This window comes from Oncorhynchus kisutch, unplaced genomic scaffold, assembly GCF_002021735.2.
Source record: "Oncorhynchus kisutch isolate 150728-3 unplaced genomic scaffold, Okis_V2 scaffold4025, whole genome shotgun sequence".
In the NCBI taxonomy this organism is placed as follows: domain Eukaryota; kingdom Metazoa; phylum Chordata; class Actinopteri; order Salmoniformes; family Salmonidae; genus Oncorhynchus; species Oncorhynchus kisutch.
This window is the reverse complement of record NW_022265970.1, coordinates 1-20,170: the sequence shown is the minus strand read 5'-3', so window position 1 is coordinate 20,170 and position 20,170 is coordinate 1. Positions and strand designations below refer to the sequence as shown.

Below are 20,170 nucleotides of genomic sequence, written 5' to 3'. Positions count from 1 at the left end.
TAATAAGGCCCCAGGAGCCTACCAACTTTCCTCCTTGTGAAGTCCTCCTCTCATAAAGGATGTTATCACGCGGGTTGTGTTGGTCCGCTGTGAAAAGGTCCCTGTGTTTACATGGCTGCCCACTGTTAGAGAGAAAAGGACTGGTCCCTGTGTTGACATGGCTGGTCCCTGTTAGAGAGAAAAGGACTGGTCCCTGTGTTGACATGGCTGCCCACTGTTAGAGAGAAAAGGCCTGGTCCCTGTGTTGACATGGCTGCCCACTGTTAGAGAGAAAAGGACTGGTCCCTGTGTTGACATGGCTGCCCACTGTTAGAGAGAAAAGGACTGGTCCCTGTGTTTACATGGCTGCCCACTGTTAGAGAGAAAAGGACTGGTCCCTGTGCTTACATGGCTGCCCACTGTTAGAGAGAAAAGGACTGGTCCCTGTGTTGACATGGCTGCCCACTGTTAGAGAGAAAAGGCCTGGTCCCTGTGTTGGCATGGCTGCCCACTGTTAGAGAGAAAAGGACTGGTCCCTGTGTTGACATGGCTGCCCACTGTTAGAGAGAAAAGGACTGGTCCCTGTGTTTACATGGCTGCCCACTGTTAGAGAGAAAAGGACTGGTCCCTGTGTTTACATGGCTGCCCACTGTTAGAGAGAAAAGGACTGGTCCCTGTGTTGACATGGCTGCCCACTGTTAGAGAGAAAAGGAACAAGCATGTTGGAGTGGAGTCTCTTACAGGCCACCCAAGAGCTATTGTTGCTAAGCTACATGTCCAACCCACCAGTTTTAGCTGCACTGTCTGTTCTATTTAAGGACAATTCTAGAATGGACTCTTGTATTCATGGAAAGGTAACACAGTTGTTCCGTCACAATGTTCCGTCTCGTCTCACAGCCACTGTATCTCTGTGGTGAGGAAAGAGACTATGTAATGTTGAGTTCAAAATATCACACTGAAATGAATGTCAATGTTGTTAGTAGGTCTGTGCTGGTTTATGCCCATCAAGTTATGAAAAGGGTTCATTCAGACCATTAGGGTCAGGTAAGAAACAGGGTACAAAGGAACAATATACACCATATATACAAAAGTATGTGGACAGCCCATCAAATGAGTGGATTCAGCTATTTTAGCCACACCCATTGCTGACAGGTGTATAAAATCGAGCTCACAGCCATGCAATCTCCATAGACAAACATTGGCAGTAGAATGGCCTTACTGAAGAGCTCAGTGACTTTCAAGGTGGCACCGTCATAGGATGCCACCTTTAAAACAAGTCAGTTTGTCAAATTTCTGCCCTGCTAGAGCTGGCCCGGTCAACTGTAAGAGCTGTTATTGTGAAGTGGAAACATCTAGTAGCAACAACGGTTCAAGTCGTAGGCCACACAAGCTCACAGAACGGGACAACCGAGTGCTGAAGCGTGTAGGGCATAAAAATCATCTGTTCTCGGTTTGTAAAACTCACTACTGAGTTTCAAACTGCCCCTGGAAGCAACATCAGCACAATAACTGTTTGTCAGGAGCTTCATGAAATGGTTTTCCATGGCCGAGCAGCCGCACACAAGCCTGATATCACCATGCGCAATGCCAAGCATCGGCTGGAGTGGTGTAAAGCTCGCCGCCATTGGACTCTGGAGCAGTGGAAATGCGTTCTCTGGCGTGATGAATCACGCTTCACCATCTGGCAGTCCGACAGACGAATCTGGGTTTGGCGGATGCCAAAGAGAACCCTACCTGCCCCAATGCATAGTGCCAACTGTAAAGTTTGGTGGAGGAGGAATAATGGCCTGGGGCTGTTTTTCATGGTTCTGGCAAGGCTCCTTAGATCCAGTGAAGGGAAATCTCAACCCCATCGAACACCTTTGGGATGAACTGGAACAGACTCCTACACATACTTTAAAGGCTGCATCCCAAATGGGCCCTGGCACAAAGCGCACTATAAAGGGAACAGGGATCCATTTAGGATGCAGACTTTAAAGTATGTGTAGGAGTCTGTTCAGAAAGCAGAAGTTTCACTGACACAGTATGTCCTACCTGGTTTCAGTTCCCGTTATTCTGTGGAGGCTATAAATGATGGAGCATAATAACTGTAAAGTCAATTACTCCAAAAGAAACAAGTCATGGAAAGGAATCTCCCTAATTACGGCTACATGAAGTTGGGATGCAATGCCGAGGTCATAGGGCTAGAGTATGTGTTACACACATATTTCATTTTTATTAAAAAATATATGTTTTAGGTATGCAAAATACTCTAACTTGGTTGCGCAGTCAGCCTGGTAAAAAGGCATCCTTTTAGAGGGAGTTCTATTATGACCGTGTACGGGGCATGCGCGTTTCTCCAAGGCCAGTTTCCATAGCAGTGGTCGCACCGCGAGATAAGTTCTCCAACTTATGATGATTGACTGACACCCACCGTGCGAGCTCCTTTGATATGGATCTTACTATGGACTTACGTACGTTACATTTTATACAGCCTAGTAGCCTTCCTAAATGTTGCCTGCCCAATTGATTCAGTGCGCTTTTGCGTTTTGGCAAGAGACTGTAGCTGAGACACAAGTCCGACTGATTGGGTAAAACAAACAATTATGGGCAATCAAGACGGTGAATTCTGCTTCTTAATTTAAGCAAATGTTTATTTTGGTCACAGTGTGCTTTTCGTTTTTTAACGCCATCCGACAAAAGTAAGTAATTTTCTAATCATTTTGAATACACTTTACAGATGTAAAAAGGTCAACTTTGTAATGAAGATGTGTTTTGATATGTGTATAATCAGCATGTATTTTATGTTTGCAGCTGTGCACGTTGGTGTTTTGGAAAATGGTTAGTTCTGATTGTGGTGTTTGCGTTGTTGAGTGTGTGACTGACAGATGAACACAACGCATCATGGAACATTCGCAGTTAAACGTCCGGTTGGTGTTTTGTTATGGCTTCTATATATTAAAGCCATTTGACTCACTATACATTTTCCTGTCTCGATTTATGTTTCAACTATTGTGGGAACTAGGGCTACATTATTTGCCTAGCAAAACAGTGTAGTCGGAGAAACCATCCGATTGGCAGGAGCGCAAATAAGAAGCCTGGGTCCTATTCATTAGTCCACACCGGAGCAAAACGTTTTGCAACTGCAAACGAAAACGAGGGTTTAGTCCAGACTAGTCTTTCCCAGTTTCAGTACATTTTCTTCCGTATGGCGCTTAATGAATACGCCAAAGGGATTTATTACTGAATTTGCTAGGCAACCGAATTTCAACCCCTGTCAATGAACTCAGGAGGCAGACAGGATCATACGCCCATGTCAAAGCGCTGGCTCAATGCCCAGGTGTGCCAAAATTAAGATGATGACAAGACGATTAGCTCTACAGCATCATAATTTTTCATGCACTAACATTCTGACAATTGAATGTTGAGAATAAAGAGAATGGTCATTATGATTTTGACAGCTTAGTGGAGAAGGTAAGACGAGGAAGGGACCATTTTAAGTCAGATATAACGATAGAAACATAGTGGCATAGGAGGAGTTTGTCCGCGTAAATGTCATAGAAAAAGTTGAGCTTTGATTGGGAAAGGTCAAAATGTTGTGCCTGCCTGACTACTCAAAGCAATATCCTCCTTGTGAAACGAACTTCTGTTTTTAAAAACCTGATAGTCCAAAGAAAAGGAAGTAGATTTGTTTTCATCTTAACCAAAACCGTCCAGAAGGGTTGGATATTATGACCACAGTTGTGTCCGTCCCAAACGGCACCCTGTTCTTTATATAGGGCACTACATCCGACTAGAGCGCTATGGGTCCTGGTCAGAAGTAGTGTAATATATAGGGAATCGGGTGCCATTTGGGACGTCGACCCAGAGTGTTTAGATATTATGCTGAACCGATATGGACACTGAGATAAGCTGTTGATACAGGATTGTTGTGGGGGATGGTAACGATGCCGTCATACTCCAACTCAACTAATTTCCCTGGCAAATGTAACCGCAGCCTACCAAGTGTGGCATCGTGCATTCTAAAAGAGACACAAAACATCCCTTTCACTTTTGGTGTGATGATGGAAGGAGGGGGGGGGGGGCAAGTTGTCCTTGGCCATTTGACACAAAAAATGAAGAACTTTGGGTCCTAGTCATCATAGTCTATAACCAGGGTCCTAGTCATCATAGTCTATAGCCAGGGTCCTAGTCATCATAGTCTATAACCAGGGTCCTAGTCATCATAGTCTATAGCCAGGGTCCTAGTCATCATAGTCTATAGCCAGGGTCCTAGTCATCATAGTCTATAGCCAGGGTCCTAGTCATCATAGTCTATAGCCAGGGTCCTAGTCATCATAGTCTATAACTAGGGTCCTAGTCATCATAGTCTATAACCAGGGTCCTAGTCATCATAGTCTATAGCCAGGGTCCTAGTCATCATAGTCTATAACCAGGGTCCTAGTCATCATAGTCTATAGCCAGGGTCCTAGTCATCATAGTCTATAGCCAGGGTCCTAGTCATCATAGTCTATAGCCAGGGTCCTAGTCATCATAGTCTATAGCCAGGGTCCTAGTCATCATAGTCTATAACCAGGGTCCTAGTCATCATAGTCTATAACCAGGGTCCTAGTCATCATAGTCTATAACCAGGGTCCTAGTCATCATAGTCTATAGCCAGGGTCCTAGTCATCATAGTCTATAACCAGGGTTGTAGTCTATAACCAGGGTTCTAGTCATCATAGTCTATAACCAGGGTCCTAGTCATCATAGTCTATAACCAGGGTCCTAGTCATCATAGTCTATAACCAGGGTCCTAGTCATCATAGTCTATAACCAGGGTCCTAGTCATCATAGTCTATAGCCAGGGTCCTAGTCATCATAGTCTATAACCAGGGTTGTAGTCTATAACCAGGGTTCTAGTCATCATAGTCTATAACCAGGGTCCTAGTCATCATAGTCTATAACCAGGGTTGTAGTCTATAACCAGGGTCCTAGTCATCATAGTCTATAGCCAGGGTCCTAGTCATCATAGTCTATAGCCAGGGTCCTAGTCATCATAGTCTATAACCAGGGTCCTAGTCATCATAGTCTATAGCCAGGGTCCTAGTCATCATAGTCTATAGCCAGGGTCCTAGTCATCATAGTCTATAGCCAGGGTCCTAGTCATCATAGTCTATAGCCAGGGTCCTAGTCATCATAGTCTATAGCCAGGGTCCTAGTCATCATAGTCTATAACTAGGGTCCTAGTCATCATAGTCTATAACCAGGGTCCTAGTCATCATAGTCTAAAGCCAGGGTCCTAGTCATCATAGTCTATAACCAGGGTCCTAGTCATCATAGTCTATAGCCAGGGTCCTAGTCATCATAGTCTATAGCCAGGGTCCTAGTCATCATAGTCTATAGCCAGGGTCCTAGTCATCATAGTCTATAGCCAGGGTCCTAGTCATCATAGTCTATAACCAGGGTCCTAGTCATCATAGTCTATAACCAGGGTCCTAGTCATCATAGTCTATAACCAGGGTCCTAGTCATCATAGTCTATAGCCAGGGTCCTAGTCATCATAGTCTATAACCAGGGTCCTAGTCATCATAGTCTATAACCAGGGTCCTAGTCATCATAGTCTATAGCCAGGGTCCTAGTCATCATAGTCTATAACCAGGGTTGTAGTCTATAACCAGGGTTCTAGTCATCATAGTCTATAACCAGGGTCCTAGTCATCATAGTCTATAACCAGGGTTGTAGTCTATAACCAGGGTCCTAGTCATCATAGTCTATAGCCAGGGTCCTAGTCATCATAGTCTATAACCAGGGTCCTAGTCATCATAGTCTATAGCCAGGGTCCTAGTCATCATAGTCTATAGCCAGGGTCCTAGTCATCATAGTCTATAGCCAGGGTCCTAGTCATCATAGTCTATAGCCAGGGTCCTAGTCATCATAGTCTATAACCAGGGTCCTAGTCATCATAGTCTATAACCAGGGTCCTAGTCATCATAGTCTATAACCAGGGTCCTAGTCATCATAGTCTATAGCCAGGGTCCTAGTCATCATAGTCTATAACCAGGGTCCTAGTCATCATAGTCTATAGCCAGGGTCCTAGTCATCATAGTCTATAGCCAGGGTCCTAGTCATCATAGTCTATAACCAGGGTCCTAGTCATCATAGTCTATAACCAGGGTCCTAGTCATCATAGTCTATAACCAGGGTCCTAGTCATCATAGTCTATAGCCAGGGTCCTAGTCATCATAGTCTATAACCAGGGTTGTAGTCTATAACCAGGGTTCTAGTCATCATAGTCTATAACCAGGGTCCTAGTCATCATAGTCTATAACCAGGGTCCTAGTCATCATAGTCTATAACCAGGGTCCTAGTCATCATAGTCTATAACCAGGGTCCTAGTCATCATAGTCTATAGCCAGGGTCCTAGTCATCATAGTCTATAACCAGGGTTGTAGTCTATAACCAGGGTTCTAGTCATCATAGTCTATAACCAGGGTCCTAGTCTTCATAGTCTATAACCAGGGTTGTAGTCTATAACCAGGGTCCTAGTCATCATAGTCTATAGCCAGGGTCCTAGTCATCATAGTCTATAACCAGGGTCCTAGTCATCATAGTCTATAGCCAGGGTCCTAGTCATCATAGTCTATAGCCAGGGTCCTAGTCATCATAGTCTATAGCCAGGGTCCTAGTCATCATAGTCTATAGCCAGGGTCCTAGTCATCATAGTCTATAGCCAGGGTCCTAGTCATCATAGTCTATAACTAGGGTCCTAGTCATCATAGTCTATAACCAGGGTCCTAGTCATCATAGTCTAAAGCCAGGGTCCTAGTCATCATAGTCTATAGCCAGGGTCCTAGTCATCATAGTCTATAGCCAGGGTCCTAGTCATCATAGTCTATAGCCAGGGTCCTAGTCATCATAGTCTATAACCAGGGTCCTAGTCATCATAGTCTATAACCAGGGTCCTAGTCATCATAGTCTATAACCAGGGTCCTAGTCATCATAGTCTATAGCCAGGGTCCTAGTCATCATAGTCTATAACCAGGGTCCTAGTCATCATAGTCTATAACCAGGGTCCTAGTCATCATAGTCTATAGCCAGGGTCCTAGTCATCATAGTCTATAACCAGGGTTGTAGTCTATAACCAGGGTTCTAGTCATCATAGTCTATAACCAGGGTCCTAGTCATCATAGTCTATAACCAGGGTTGTAGTCTATAACCAGGGTCCTAGTCATCATAGTCTATAGCCAGGGTCCTAGTCATCATAGTCTATAACCAGGGTCCTAAGTCATCATAGTCTATAGCCAGGGTCCTAGTCATCATAGTCTATAGCCAGGGTCCTAGTCATCATAGTCTATAGCCAGGGTCCTAGTCATCATAGTCTATAGCCAGGGTCCTAGTCATCATAGTCTATAACCAGGGTCCTAGTCATCATAGTCTATAACCAGGGTCCTAGTCATCATAGTCTATAACCAGGGTCCTAGTCATCATAGTCTATAGCCAGGGTCCTAGTCATCATAGTCTATAACCAGGGTCCTAGTCATCATAGTCTATAGCCAGGGTCCTAGTCATCATAGTCTATAGCCAGGGTCCTAGTCATCATAGTCTATAACCAGGGTCCTAGTCATCATAGTCTATAACCAGGGTCCTAGTCATCATAGTCTATAGCCAGGGTCCTAGTCATCATAGTCTATAACCAGGGTCCTAGTCATCATAGTCTATAACCAGGGTCCTAGTCATCATAGTCTATAGCCAGGGTCCTAGTCATCATAGTCTATAACCAGGGTTGTAGTCTATAACCAGGGTTCTAGTCATCATAGTCTATAACCAGGGTCCTAGTCAGCATAGTCTATAACCAGAGAGGTTTTCCTGGTCAGGTATTGTGTTCAGGAGAAATGCCTGGGCTGCATCCCAAATGGCACACTAGTCTATATAGTGCACTACATTTGATCCTATGTGATCCTTGATCCTATGTGTCGCTGTCTTCTGTGTTCCAGATGAGCTGTTTTGGGCGGGGGCTGAGGCGGACGGCCCCTGCACGCGGCAGCAGCAGGAATGAGCTGGTGACCCCCTCGACGGCATCTCTAACCAGGGTTAACGGCTGGGCCTGTCCCCCTCACTCCTTCCAGCTGGTGGGATGGACAATATACAGCTACATGGCTGTAGTTGGCTTTGGGATCTATATCCCACTACTACCTTCACCCTGGAGCCACATGGCCTACTCTGTAACCTTTACTCAAGGAGTCAAGGACTCTGGGTCGAAAGCAGAGGTTGAAGAGGTTTCAAGGGGGCCTGGGGTCAAATACTTTCAAATACTTGAGCTGCACTCGATTTACTTTGCCTGGTACAAGTAGAACCATTTGATTTAGTTTTCCAGGTACAAGTAGAACCATTGGATTTAGTTTTCCAGGTACAAGTAGAACCATTTGATTTAGTTTTCCAGGTACAAGTAGAACCATTTGATTTAGTTTTCCAGGTACAAGTAGAACCATTTGATTTAGTTTTCCAGGTACAAGTAGAACTATTTGATTTAGTTTTCCAGGTACAAGTAGAACCATTTGATTTTAGTTTTCCAGGTACAAGTAGAACCATTTGATTTAGTTTTCCAGGTACAAGTAGAACCAATAGAATAGTACCAAAAGTCATTCTCAACTCAAATATGTGTAAATATTTGACCGAGGGGTTCAGGTCAGATGTTTTCTGCGAGATGTCTTGCTTGGTTTCAGTTCCTGAAATATTTCTGTTTTAAGTGAAGAGCAAGACCTATAAATTGCACAGAAGGCTTTCGTGTTGCCTTACGTCCCAAAATGGCACCCTATTCCCTACATAGTACACAACTTTTGACCTAAAGTAGTGCACTATGTAGGGAATAGGGTGCCATTTGGGATGTAAGCCACTGTCATCACAGCTCTTTTGTCTTGATTTGACTGCAGTATGATGTCAGCTGCACCTCTTGTTTAAAGACTAGCAGGTTGATGGCAGAAACAGAAAGAGTAGATTTATTCAGACTTGGCACTACTACTCCTCACATAGAGAAGCTTTTGTGTACCTTGATGGCTCTCCTAAAGGCCCCGTTTCTTATGTGTGGCTCTACCACACACAATGGAATCTTCTGTGAGAAGATCATGAATGAGTTGAATGTTATATTATTCACTAGTATACCGTACAGTGACTTCAAGTGACTATAAGGTCTGTGAAAATAACATCTGGACTGAGAGTGGACACTATGTCATACGTCGATACTGAATCAGATATTCAAGCTGGTTTGGATTCTACTATGGTTCATGCTGTGGCTATTTGATCAATTGTATCAATATTTCCCTTGTTAGTCCCTTGACCTTTCCACTATGCAGCTGACTGGCATAGCCTTCATTGTGCACCTGGTCACCCATCTAGCTGCCGTGTCTATAGACCCCGCAGAGGCAGGCGTCCGTGCCAAGAAGAGCTACTCCAACCCACTGCCTGTCTTCGACAAGAAGAAACAACCACATGTTATCCACAACCTACACTGCTACCTGTGTAAAATCAATGTGTATGTATCTCACACAAGTCTCGTTAAAAAGGGCAATCTGGAATTGGTCAAATGTTTTCATTCACTTTTAAAAGTGGCGGCCGGACATTTTGTTCTGGTTTGAATTCAGGATTACCTCTTTAAAAGTATATATTTATGGCCTGTTGCATTATACTATAAAATTGAGATACAATTGTGCGTTTTTTTTCTCATTGATGAAATCAACAAGATTGACGTGGTTTCTGTGTCTTTCTCCAGGGACCCAAAAGTGAAACACTGTGGTGTGTGCAACAAGTGTATTGAAGACTTTGACCACCACTGTAAATGGCTGAACAACTGTGTGGGGGGACAGAACTACTGGTAAGAGGAAGCATGGGAGGATGGCCCATTTCAGTCAACGTTGACTACTAAGAGTTTGAGGAAATATTGTTTTGAGTATTGTTCTTTTTAAATGTAGTTTATTTCAGCCATTCTGCTTTAGCTTCTGCTTTGCTTGCTCTTTGTGGTCTGGGCCGGGTAACTGGAAAGCACTTTGTGGCTCATATAAAAAGGACAAGGTTAAATCCAATACATTTGATTGAGATCAAAGCCACATTTCTCTCTGTTTCTCCTCCTCAGGTACTTCTTTGTGACGGTGTTGTCTGCTACACTGGGCGTCCTTGTGCTTCTCATGGTCGTCCTGTTCATCTGCATCCAGCATTATATGGACCCTGCCAGTCTCCGCACCGCACCACAGTTTACCAGTGAGTTTATCTCCGCACCGCACCACAGTTTACCAGTGAGTTTATCTCCGCACCGCACCACAGTTTACCAGTGAGTTTATCTCCGCACCGCACCACAGTTTACCAGTGAGTTTATCTCTGCACCGCACCACAGTTTACCAGTGAGTTTATCTCTGCATCGCACCACAGTTTACCAATGAGTTTATCTCTGCACCGCACCACAGTTTACCAGTGAGTTTATCTCCGCACCGCACCACAGTTTACCAGTGAGTTTATCTCCGCACCGCACCACAGTTTACCTGTGAGTTTATCTCCGCACCGCACCACAGTTTACCAGTGAGTTTATCTCCGCACCGCACCACAGTTTACCAGTGAGTTTATCTCCGCACCGCACCACAGTTTACCAGTGAGTTTATCTCCGCACCGCACCACAGTTTACCTGTGAGTTTATCTCTGCACCGCACCACAGTTTACCAGTGAGTTTATCTCCGCACTGCACCACAGTTTACCAGTGAGTTTATCTCCGCACCGCACCACAGTTTACCAGTGAGTTTATCTCTGCATCGCACAACAGTTTACCAGTGAGTTTATCTCCGCATCGCACCACAGTTTACCAGGGAGTTCATCTCCACACAACAGTTTACCAGTGAGTTTATCTCTGCATCGCACAACAGTTTACCAGTGAGTTTATCTCTGCATCGCACAACAGTTTACCAGTGAGTTTATCTCTGCATCGCACAACAGTTTACCAATGATTTTATCTCTGCATCGCACAACAGTTTACCAGGGAGTTTATCTCTGCATCGCACAACAGTTTACCAGGGAGTTTATCTCTGTATCGCACAACAGTTTACCAGTGAGTTTATCTCTGTATCGCACAACAGTTTACCAGGGTGTTGATCTCCACACCACAGTTTACCAGGGAGTTCATCTCCACACCACAGTTTACCAGGGAGTTCATCGCCACACCACAGTTTACCAGGGAGTTCATCTCCACACCACAGTTGTGTGATGAGTAACGGGACGTGGCTGGTCTTCCTGTCTGTAGGTGTGATGAGTAACGGGATGGGGCTGGTCTTCCTGTCTGTAGGTGTGATGAGTAACGGGACGTGGCTGGTCTTCCTGTCTGTAGGTGTGATGAGTAACGGGACGTGGCTGGTCTTCCTGTCTGTAGGTGTGATGAGTAACGGGATGGGGCTGGTCTTCCTGTCTGTAGGTGTGATGAGTAACGGGACGTGGCCGGTCTTCCTGTCTGTAGGTGTGATGAGTAATGGGACGTGGCTGGTCTTCCTGTCTGTAGGTGTGATGAGTAACGGGATGTTGCTGGTCTTCCTGTCTGTAGGTGTGATGAGTAACGGGACGTGGCTGGTCTGTAGGTGTGATGAGTAACGGGACGTTGCTGGTCTTCCTGTCTGTAGGTGTGATGAGTAACGGGACGTGGCAGGTCTTCCTGTCTGTAGGTGTGATGAGTAACGGGACGTGGCTGGTCTTCCTGTCTGTAGGTGTGATGAGTAACGGGACGTGGCTGGTCTTCCTGTCTGTAGGTGTGATGAGTAACGGGACGTGGCTGGTCTGTAGGTGTGATGAGTAACGGGACGTGGCCGGTCTTCCTGTCTGTAGGTGTGATGAGTAACGGGACGTGGCCGGTCTTCCTGTCTGTAGGTGTGATGAGTAACGGGACGTGGCCGGTCTTCCTGTCTGTAGGTGTGATGAGTAACGGGACGTGGCTGGTCTTCCTGTCTGTAGGTGTGATGAGTAACGGGACGTGGCTGGTCTTCCTGTCTGTAGGTGTGATGAGTAACGGGACGTGGCTGGTCTTCCTGTCTGTAGGTGTGATGAGTAATGGGACGTGGCTGGTCTTCCTGTCTGTAGGTGTGATGAGTAACGGGACGTGGCAGGTCTTCCTGTCTGTAGGTGTGATGAGTAACGGGACGTGGCTGGTCTTCCTGTCTGTAGGTGTGATGAGTAACGGGACGTGGCTGGTCTTCCTGTCTGTAGGTGTGATGAGTAACGGGACGTGGCTGGTCTTCCTGTCTGTAGGTGTGATGAGTAATGGGACGTGGCTGGTCTTCCTGTCTGTAGGTGTGATGAGTAACGGGACGTGGCTGGTCTTCCTGTCTGTAGGTGTGATGAGTAATGGGACGTGGCTGGTCTTCCTGTCTGTAGGTGTGATGAGTAATGGGACGTGGCTGGTCTTCCTGTCTGTAGGTGTGATGAGTAACGGGACGTGGCTGGTCTTCCTGTCTGTAGGTGTGATGAGTAACGGGACGTGGCTGGTCTTCCTGTCTGTAGGTGTGATGAGTAACGGGACGTGGCTGGTCTTCCTGTCTGTAGGTGTGATGAGTAACGGGACGTGGCTGGTCTTCCTGTCTGTAGGTGTGATGAGTAACGGACGTGGCTGGTCTTCCTACCCCTGGCACCCATGGAGACAGGGTCAGGGAGTCTCCTGGTTGTCGCCTTCCTCACGGTCATGTTGGCTACTGGCTCTCTACTGCTGCTGGTTCACCTACTGGGCTTCCACATCTATCTCTGTGAGTTACAAACTGGTCCAAGGGCTGTATGTATCAAGTGTCTCAGAGTAAAAGTGCTGATCTAGGATCAGGTTCCCCCCTGTCCATATAAGCGTTTTCATTATGATCTGAAAGACAAAACTGATCCTCGATCAGCAGTTCTGTTCTGAGACTTTGTGAATATGGGCCCAGACCTGGTTAGAATATTGTACATATGTGAAAATACTTTTGAATACCTTCCATATAGTAGATTTTATCTTGATTTAGTACAATGGAACCGATGGAATAATGTATCTGTATGTGAGTTGGCATGACAACACTTAATGTTTCTCTCTGAGGATGTTTCTCTTGCAGTGTTCTAACAATACACAAGGTCATCACAACCAGACGCTACATACTGCATGTCTTCCTTCGTTCATGACTGTCTTCTCTTCCTCTGGTCTCTGCAGTGTTAAACCAAATGAGCACGTATGACTACATTATAACAAGACGTCGTAAACAGACCAGCCAGCAGGACGTAGAGATGGGCTTTCCCCAGTCATCTGACAGCAACGCAGGACAGGTCAGATCCTTTGTTTCACTACTCCTATCTGGCCGTGGTGATTAACCAACCAGGATTTCTGGAAAAACTTGGCATTTTGGGAAAGTTATTGGAATTTGCAACTCCAATTCCAATAGTTGCATGCAAACAGTTTTTTTCAATCCCACAGCCATGAGGTTGGTACAAGTGAGACTACACAATCATGTATTCTCAGGATCGATATGTTGATTTGATTGTTTTTTAGAATCATCCACAAATGGAGCCCTCCATCGATTGTGATGCGTTGTTGTCAGACAGTGTCAGGTAGGTAATCCCACTAGGAAATCATGACACCGATGCGTTTGGTTATCATGTACAGTGTTGCAAGACACAGGTGCTGGAAGTTCTGCTATGCAGCTGTGGAATTGTAATCTTCCAAAGTGTAAAAGTTATCTCAAAGATAGACCTGTAGAATCACACATTATTGTAGTTCTCAAAGATAGACTTGTAGAATCACACATTATTGTAGTTCTCAAAGATAGACCTGTAGAATCACACATTATTGTAGTTCTCAAAGATAGACTTGTAGAATCACACATTATTGTAGATATCTCAAAGATAGACCTGTAGAATCACACATTATTGTAGATATCTCAAAGATAGACCTGTAGAATCACACATTATTGTAGAATCACACATTATTGTAGATATCTCAAAGATAGACCTGTAGAATCACACATTATTGTAGTTCTCAAAGATAGACCTGTAGAATCACACATTATTGTAGTTCTCAAAGATAGACTTGTAGAATCACACATTATTGTAGATATCTCAAAGATAGACCTGTAGAATCACACATTATTGTAGATATCTCAAAGATAGACCTGTAGAATCACACATTATTGTAGAATCACACATTATTGTAGATATCTCAAAGATAGACCTGTAGAATCACACATTATTGTAGTTCTCAAAGATAGACTTGTAGAATCACACATTATTGTAGTTCTCAAAGATAGACTTGTAGAATCACACATTATTGTAGATATCTCAAAGATAGACCTGTAGAATCACACATTATTGTAGATATCTCAAAGATAGACCTGTAGAATCACACATTATTGTAGTTCTCAAAGATAGACCTGTAGAATCACACATTATTGTAGTTCTCAAAGATAGACCTGTAGAATCACACATTATTGTAGTTCTCAAAGATAGACCTGTAGAATCACACATTATTGTAGTTCTCAAAGATAGACCTGTAGAATCACACATTATTGTAGTTCTCAAAGATAGACCTGTAGAATCACACATTATTGTAGTTCTCAAAGATAGACCTGTAGAATCACACATTATTGTAGTTCTCAAAGATAGACTTGTAGAATCACACATTATTGTAGTTCTCAAAGATAGACCTGTAGAATCACACATTATTGTAGAATCACACATTATTGTAGATATCTCAAAGATAGACCTGTAGAATCACACATTATTGTAGTTCTCAAAGATAGACTTGTAGAATCACACATTATTGTAGTTCTCAAAGATAGACCTGTAGAATCACACATTATTGTAGTTCTCAAAGATAGACTTGTAGAATCACACATTATTGTAGTTCTCAAAGATAGACCTGTAGAATCACACATTATTGTAGTTCTCAAAGATAGACCTGTAGAATCACACATTATTGTAGTTCTCAAAGATAGACCTGTAGAATCACACATTATTGTAGTTCTCAAAGATAGACCTGTAGAATAACACATTATGCATGGTACCTCCTTGTTTTTTCCTGTGGTAGCTGCAAGAATCAGGAAACAGGAACCATTTCAAGTCGACCTTCTGGATCTTTCTGTACTGAGGTCAGTTACCCTAACCAAATTAAACTACTTTTGTCATCGTATTCTAAAGTAATATTTGGGGTATTGTCTGTATGAAGGTCTTTTGTTTCTGAACTATCAGTTAGGACCATTTGCAAGAAAATATTATAATAAAATAAGTCAATATGTTCTTGTTCTAGTTGGACAACTTTACTAAATCATCAGAAAAGGAAAATGGCTTTTACTATGGCACAGAGCTACCCACCCAGATTATACCAGGTGAGTTACCCACCCAGATTATACCAGGTGAGTTTACCCACCCAGATTATACCAGGTGAGTAAACCCACCCAGATTATGCCAGGTGAATAAACCCACCCAGATTATACCAGGTGAGTAAACCCACCCAGATTATACCAGGTGAGTTTACCCACCCAGATTATACCAGGTGAGTTTACCCACCCAGATTATACCAGGTGAGTTTACCCACCCAGATTATACCAGGTGAGTAAACCCACCCAGATTATACCAGGTGAGTTTACCCACCCAGATTATACCAGGTGAGTAAACCCACCCAGAATATACCGGGGGAGTTTACCCACACAGATTATACCGGGGGAGTTTACCCACACAGATTATACCGGGTGAGTTTGAGCAGACATTTTCAATTCAGCATGAACTTTTTTAAATGCCTACGCTGAATTTAGGTCTCCGGGTCTTTCCTATTTAGCAAGAGTTGTGTCCCAAATGGCACTCTGTTCCCTATTTAGTTCACTACCTTTGACCAGACCCCAGTGAATATGGGTCCTGGTCAAAAGTAGTGCACTGCATAGGGAATATGGTGCAATTTGGGACACAGCCGTAGGTGATTATCAGTGTAACTAATTCCAATCTGCTGGTTTTCCTCACTGACATGTTTTAAATGTTGTGTCTGGAAGGTGAAGTGGTGATGGATGACCCCTTGGGCTGGAGGTCGGGTGGAGGTGGAGAGGGCCCAGAGCAGGCCCGTGTGAGGGTGTCCCACTGCACTGACAGAGCTCAGCAGTAGCTGGTCTCTGATGCTCTGCAGGTGGCCACACACAGTACCTGAGGACTAAAGGCATTGACACGCCATAGTGAACGTCCGGCCGTGTGCAGTACAGTAGATCACCTACTGGATGTTGACTAACTGTGGTCGATACAACATGTCAAATCTTTGGGAAATGAACAAAAAATGACTGTTGATGTTGTCTGGTCAGAAGCCATGGAATCGTCCACGGCAGCAGTATTGACACCAGCACAGCACCGGGGAACAATAGAATGTTCATGCTGGATTGAAGCCACCGTGATGCGTCCAACGGACCTGCTGCTGTTGCCTATGACGATCACCACTTGAAACGGAAATGGAACATTTATAATTTACACTGGATATTTACACTGAGTGATAGGAAGGACATTTATTTTGCAGCAATTTTATGTATTTTATCTGGGGATTTAAATAATTGTTTTACCTATGTTTTATTTGTTAATTTAGCCATTTCAGATCATAATGTTCTTGCCTGAATTTTTAAATAAAATGTGTAAACATACTGTACAAACTCTTGAATGAAATGTTCCATTCCCAAGTTAACCACACAGTGGCGCTACTGAGACTCCTTGAACTACAATTGAACTACAATAAATCTCATTAATTTATACCCTATGTATATCCAGGCTATGAAGTGACAGAGCATTTGTCATTCCTAAGAAACATTTCCTGGAGCTGTAAATTAGTGTCTTGGATAATCCATGAGTGCTGTACAGTGGTGGCTGGTAGCACTTTAAATGGGGAGGACACGGATCATAGTAATGGCTGAAACGGAATGAATGCATTTTGTTTGATACCATTCCGTTCACTCCATTCCAGACATTTATTATGAGGCGTCCTCCTCTCACCAGCCTCCTCTGGTGCTGTTTCACCACCAGCCTCCTGGCCCCAGTGGACACTGCGTTATATCATCTCCAGTTCTACATGTTAAATCATTACCACTAGTGTATAACCCTTTAAAGAGGTCTATGCCATGAGTGGACAAGATCAGAGAATTAACCATACCTAGAAATCAAATGACCCACAGAGGTTAGATGGGGGCAGAGTGATACAATTACAGAGAAGTTGAGACTTTGATTTTCAAGCCCCATGTGCATTCCAAGCAGAACTGTTGACGTTGAAGGAAGTTGAGGGTTCTGTCCTAAATCGCTATCTTTTAGGGAATATCTTATTTCCCTAGAGAGAATGTGCATCCCAAATGACACCCTATAAGCCCTGGTTAACAGAGGTGCACTAAAGGAATAGGGTGCCATTTGGGATGCAAATTGCCTCCACTGTATCTTTGAGGAGAATCTTCTTTCCCCAGAGAGAGAATCCCACAGGCCATGTGTTGACCAGCCCACACAAGACATCCTGTACCCGGACTAGAGCCAGGGTGTATTTCCTGGAGAAAATCTGTTTTTATTTTCTCATCTTTTATATACATGTCATGACCTTTGACCTTAGTGATGTGCTACTGCTTTCTCACTCTGCCTGTACTGTCTCTTTATTGTGGAATACATTTCACTCGGGATGTATATTCTGAGGTATTACATTATTGGATGGGAGTACAATTGATTGAATAGCAGCAGCTAATACAAGTGAAAGTACAATCACCTCACTGGCTGATCTAACATTTGATAGATGGTTTTAGAAGCCCCCCCCGAATACCGCCATACTGCAAAAGAGCATGACAGAACAGAGATTCCCACGGAACGGAAGGAATTCACTTATATCCTATTATGGATCAAACAAAACACGTCCTGCATCACCTTCATGAGAATAGATTGATGTTTACACGAGTGGTAGGAGTGCTGCAGCCAATCAGTGGCCTGGATTTCTCCCCGCATTTCTTTCTGAGAGGCGAACAGCAGACAGGCATTTGAGATTCTATATAGCGGGAGAATATAGTGTTGGCAACGCTCTTTCAACCTCCGACATTCCTCGACATGCAGTTATGATTTGTGGAATTGACAACAAAGAACAGTGGATTGGAGAAGGATTGAGATATCAGGTAAATGTGTTATTTTACAGATGTGGTCAAATATTTTTGGCAAAAGAACAGCTATTGATGTTGACAGTTTATTTGTTTTGGTGTTCGTTTATTTTGACACTGACGCAGTCGGGTTCAATGCCTTTTTATAAATATGCAACTTGATAGCTACAAATGTAAATGTATTTCAATATTTCATTGCACTAAATGATGTTGTGCATTTTATATGCAGGAAGTAGCTTGATTGTCAAATATGCTTTCGTTTTTCCCTCATTTGAAAGCACTGGTCTTTTACGCCGTTTGGTTCTGGAATTATGCCTTGCATAATGGTGTATCGTTTACTGAATTGTAGACGCTGTCAATGGTGTATACGCATATTCAATGTATTGCCAGGTATTGCGTTATGCACTGCAAAGTGGCAATAGAAGAGCGGCGACTGCAGCCTGTGCATGGTCACAATAACAATGGTCACGTGCCACTGTGGACTATTCCAGAGACCACTACTGGAGCATGAATCTCTGCACATTTGCAAGTTTATGTAACCAGTCTCGCGCATGAAACACGCTCATACTGCATTACACAACTTCCGTACTGTCAACTTAAACAACACCATAGTATAGGCGATGTCGTTTGTTCTCCCGACGTTTTACATGTGTTGTTGTTACCTTCTCCCTACTACGTCCTCTATCAAGAGGTCAAGTCCGTGATGACATAGGAGATCCTCTTGAAACTGTAGGACAGATCGTTTGTATCGAACCCTGCGCTGCCTTCTAATGCATGATTATTACATCATGTCGCCTGGACAGCCTAGAAGGGAAATAGTTGGAGCCTTTTTGGAATGCTAATATTCTCATCCATACAAACTACCGTAAGGATGCATAACGCCCATTTACCCAGTTCTCTTCCTTATTCTGTTTCTGTACTCTTTAGGCTACGTCGATTTTATTGCGTCAAAGATTCTACCTATATCTTGTAACATGATGATGATATGGTAGTGTGGCTGATGGTAATGGTAGTGTGGCTGATGGTCATGTATGTTAATGGAAATGACAGATGCTTGGCAGGCAGCACTACACGCGTTGGGCTTACATACAGTATCTAGTGTTTCACAGTCAAGCGAGTTAAATGAGAGCGTTTGCCAATCAGTCTTTGCTTTTTTCGGACTCAAGTATTATATAAGTAAAGCACTACTGTAATTAAAACGTTGACCTAATTGCAAACGTAGGTCAGATTCTACAAATAAATGGCCCAGTATTTTGTTCATAGCACTTCTGATTTACATGTGCGTTAGCCTTGTTTTATCGCCATATGTTGTATTAGGTACGCACGAGGAGAGAATGCAGTCATCCACTGACCTTTGCCCCAGATTTCTCTCTTGGCTCTAGGTTTGCAGTGCACCTCTGGTCCCGAGAGCCTCTGGGTCCAGTCATAAACGATTACCCTCACGATGTAAATTAGTCCGTTTTGTTGTTCCATTCAGGACAGTGTGGTTTTATGAAAGGTTATGTTTTGGTAAAAAGCCACCTTATGAAAGTGTGTTGTCTGCATGGTCAGTGAAAAAAGCCAAAGAGGTGGTCTAGTAGTCAACGCTTTAAGCCGCCTCCTCAGGAGCACATGTACGATGTACCGCTGTCAACATGGGTTTGAATCCGGACGACTGCTCTTTAAGCCGGTTCTCTCCTACCTTTCACCACAATCCAACGTGAAAAAATACTCCCTCTCTTTTTCCCCACAAAATGTTTTAAAAAGCCAGATATATTCAGCTCTTGTAGTCCTCTTAAATCATTCAGGTAATTGTTGGTGTCACTGATGATTAGTAATTAGAGGAAGCTGTCTGTTTCTAATCAGCACGCTACATTTGGAAATGTTTTAGTTTTTAAGTGTTAACTTTTCCTCTCCCAGCCGAGTGATATCAATAAAACATGTGGTTCCAGTTTCCACAATTGACTGTAGTATGTCAAAGGGAACCCGCTTTGTTCTGCATTCCTGTTGAAGTTCAACACCTTCCACTCAGTGCTGTCGGATGAACAGGGCTGCACATCCCAAATGGCACCCTATTCCCTAATAGTGCACTACTTTTGACCAGAGCCCATGTCGTGTACTGCATAGGAATAAGG

At 43.7% G+C, this 20,170-nt stretch overlaps 1 pseudogene; it reads left to right on the top strand.

Annotated features, from left to right (window-relative positions):
• The first annotated feature begins 1,788 nt into the window (after positions 1 to 1,788).
• On the top strand, positions 1,789 to 16,063 carry LOC116373143 (probable palmitoyltransferase ZDHHC11; annotated as a pseudogene).
• The last annotated feature ends 4,107 nt before the right edge of the window (positions 16,064 to 20,170 follow it).